Source organism: Leiobunum rupestre, chromosome 1 (assembly GCF_980474605.1).
Source record: "Leiobunum rupestre chromosome 1, qqLeiRupe1.1.hap1, whole genome shotgun sequence".
Classification (NCBI taxonomy): domain Eukaryota; kingdom Metazoa; phylum Arthropoda; class Arachnida; order Opiliones; family Sclerosomatidae; genus Leiobunum; species Leiobunum rupestre.
In genome coordinates this window covers 57,727,114-57,731,510 of record NC_143384.1, presented here as the reverse complement: position 1 = coordinate 57,731,510, position 4,397 = coordinate 57,727,114, and positions in this window count along the sequence as shown.

Here is a 4,397-nt window from a genome sequence, read left to right as displayed (position 1 = left end):
TTTAACTTCCTTCCCTCCCCAAGGCATACTTTCCCTTCTCCCCTTACAACTTGTATTATGCATTAAGAAATAGGTCCGATTGACACACTTTTGGTAATTATGTCACTTTTGATATAAGTTAAATATGAAATTTGAAATTTTCCGCGCTGAACGCTAATCATTCTACCGTATGACGGCCAGGTAGGGATAGAATCGTAATTCCAAAAGCACCTTTCATACGTCAAAGGCAGAGTCGGCTCTCCTTACTTTTCATTCTTTGTTTTAGTTTTAGCCACGGATAGCGTTTGAATACGGGAACACACCACAGCGTGTGTTCAAATGCTGAACTTTGAGACCGGACCACGTTACGAGCCTTTCGGTACACAATCGCTCTTATGAAAAATTCAATAGTTTAAATACGATAAAAAACTTACACTGATAACTCTTGAATAATTTAAAAAAGCGCCCCGAAATTTCTTACCTCTTTAGGCGGTGTGAAAACAGGACAATTCTTATACAATTCCCCCCTCCTCAAAAAATGCCCCAAGGTCTTTAAAGTAGTATCGGCGAAAAGATACCTGGAAACATAACCTTCAATGAACCTTGTTTGGGAGTTTTATTAAAATGTTTTTATCCAGGAGATCTTTTCGTAACTGACTCAATTTTTAAGGAAGTAAAACGTGAACACGTCAACTTAAATATCTTTTTAGACAAACCGAATTTGTCGAGTTAAAAAATTGTGGAAATAAGGTAGCCAAACGTGAATGACTTAGATTTCGCTTGAAACAATTGGTTTTCGAACGAGATCGATGGCACCAGTATTACTTGGTAGGAAATTCAAATATTTTTGGTTCAGAGGTAGTGAAACGCCAACGAGTTAGATGGGACCTGTATAAATTGGTACGAAATTCAAATGTTTTCGAACGAGTTGGATGGCGCCAGTATCAATTGGTACGAAATTCAAATGTTTTCGAATGAGTTAGATGGCGCCAGTATCAATTGGTACGAAGTTCAAATGTTTTCGAATGAATTAGAGGGCGCCATTATCCATTGTTTCGAAATAAATTTTTTTTTGGAAATAAGATAGTGAAACCTGAACGAAATAGATGGCGCCAGTATCAATTAATATGAAGTTCTAATGTTTTCGAATGAATAAGGGGGCGCCAGTATCAATTGTATGAAATTGAAATGTTTTTGAACGAGATAGATAGCGCAATTATTAATTGGTACTAAATTCAAATGTTTCTGGTTAAGATGTAGTGAAATGCGAACGAGTTAGATGGCACGTGTATAAATTGGTACAAATTCATATGTTTTAAACGAGTTAAATGGCGCCAGTATTAATTATTACGAAGTTTAAATGTTTTCGAATGAATTAGAGGGCGCCATTATCAATTGGTACGAAATTCAAATGTTTTCGAACGAGTTAGATGGCTTCAGTATCAATTGGTACGAAGTTCAAATGTTTTCGAAAGATATAGATGGCGCTAGTATTAATCGGTACGAAATTCAAATGTTTTTGGAAATAATATAGTGAAACGTAAACGAGTTGTATGGCACCTGTATCATTTACTACGAAATTCAAATGTTTTCGAACGCGTTAGATGGCGCCAGTATTAATTAGAACAAAGTTCAAATGTTTTCGAATGAATCAGAGGGCGCCAATATCAATTGGTACGAAATTAAAATGTTTTCGAACGATATAGATGGCGCTAGTATTAATTGGTACGAAATTCAAATGATTTGAACGATATAGATGGCGCTAGTATTAATTGGTGCGAAATTACAATGGTTTCGAACGAGTTAGTTAGCGCCTGTGTCAATATGTACGAATTTCAAATATCAGAGTAAAACGTACGTGGGTTGTTGGGTCCGGGAATTGGCTAGATATCTCATTTAAAATTAAACTTTCTTAATCCTACCGAAAACGTTGTTCAGAAATGATCAGTACTAACAAGTAAGTAAAGTTTTAATTTTCAACCAAGTCGGTCTTAATTTAGAAAAATTTTGTACTTCAAAATTCGAAAATAGCCCAAAATCCATAAAATGGGTAAATGCCCTGCTTCCGGAGATCCGATCTCACTAATGTTAACAATGCCGGTGATGGCATGATATTTTCAATCGATTGACGTATCATAGGTCTTTGTAAATCTAACATACCGAAAGAAATAGTGCGAACACCGGCGGCGGCGGACGCAATACGTGAAACTAATACACACAAATCCTTTATGATTGTGTGTAAAAAACGTTAGTCGATAAAGCGTGATAATTTTGGGCCAGCACTATAGCGACAGAGAAGGAGCCTACGACGATGCGACGTTAGAGTGGATATAGAATAAATCGGTTATCTCCTATAGACAGAAAGAAAACTCTGGTGACTCTAGAGATCGGCGTTTGAATACGAAATTATCCAATTATTTATTTTTATTCATAACCGCCAATTATCCGAAAAATATACGAAAAAACCGAATATTTTTGCATGTTAAATCGTTGTTTATTCGTATAAATTCTTCAGAAAAAACAGTTAACCAAATTTTTTATTGTTAATCGAAATTTTGCCGGTTAATTTATTCGTGCCGCCGACCTCTAGGTGACTCTGGTCAGAAAGGCGAAGATGGATCATTCGGAGGGGCCACTTTAGAGTGCAGCTGCTCAAATATTTTCAACAGATTAACCTGGCCAGGCGAAAACGGAACATTTGGAGCCGGGATGGTAGAACGACTTCAAAATGTCAGGCTCGAGAACATCCTTAGAGTTTTATTTTAAAGATTAAAATTGCTTAAAAAGAATGGATTTCTATTGAAAACCAGATTATAATTTAAAAAAAAAGGATTTTTCAATTTGTCGAAGGGTTTTTAAACATAAATATATTGGACGCGCTTTTTGGCAAAGCATTTAACGGGCCGGGCGGGGGGGGGGGAGACGTATTCTGAACTTTGCCCTTCCTTCTAGCCAATAAGGGCATGAATTTATTCGTATTCAACCATGAACATAGAACTTCTATGATACTGGCGCCATCACGTTCAAAAAAGGCTGGGCTTGTAAACCGCGCCCACAGTGGCGTCACCGCATAAAGTCGTCTGCCTAAAATTTCACCACCATTAATATTTTGAGTCGGTTTGATACGAGCAATTATGGGTAAGAAAAACGCGAAAGTTGAGCGTGAAATTAGTTTTAGTTTATCTAAAATAAATTGAGCGAGTGTAGAATTAACCCAAAAGGTTAATGCTAGGTTAGCAATAAGGAGGATATAATTTTAAAACCACAAAGGCTCAAACATCTAGACCACTTTGGTCTACGTTTGTTAACCGAAATGAATGAAATCTCAGTCTTGACTGTGATACTTAAAAATCAAGTATTTTGACTGATTTGAAAATTATACTTCAAAAATGCAAACAAAATTCCTAGCTGTAGCCAAAATGTACAAAAATTATTCAACCTGACTTCAATGATGCTAAGCCTAGGTTCGATAAGTTACGTAAATGAACTAATGATAGATTCTTAAAATTATGACAAGAGGTGGAAAGAATGGTTTTCAAAGATTCATTTTTGAACTAGTCATATTAGTAGAAACGAACATTTTTAAAGCACTTTTTAAACCATAATTAATGTAAAACTTAAGGAGTCTAAAAACGAAAGGCAAAACGCAAAATTGACGTCATATCCTTTCACCTCTGATTGGCGCGTTTAAATAGTCCAGCCTTTTATTTTAATAATGATGGTACCAGGTATATAACTTACTCTTCTATATTCATGGTTGAATATGAATAAATTCATGATAAGAGAGGATCACACGAAAATTGCGTTGAGTTCTACTTCTGTTGACCCTAGGTTTAAACTAATAGAGACAGTGTTTTATAAATATCATTGAGCTCAAATTGAAACTGTAAGAAAATATGTCAATGAATTTTTCATCTTTAGTCATATTTAAAGAAAGCGTTCTACGAATTCCGATTTCTAACTTTAAAGAGACAGAAGGTTTGCAGATAAAATATAATGTATATTAATTATCAATTTTTTCAGTCTTTAGCTCATCTGAACCCATTAGTTTAATTAAACCACAATATACTTCGTTGAAGATACGGAAGTGGCGTTAGTGAGAAATCCTTAAACGTTTGAAATAATTAACTGACAGTCAACCACCTTTCTGTTTCTGCTCTAAATTTTTAATTTTGTTTCGTTTTAAATTCGCCAACTCTGATTAAAATTTAGACTTACGCGGAGTTGGTCTCAGAAAAAGGTTATTTCTAACAGTAGTTATTTCTATCAAAGAAGTATTGAAAAATTTACTATCAATCTCGATGTTCTAATATTTAAGGATAATGATTCCTACATATTTTTGTTCACCCACTGTAAGATAAAATTATAGTTATTTTATTATATTTAAGAAATCCCTACAATGCTTTTAAAGAAACGAA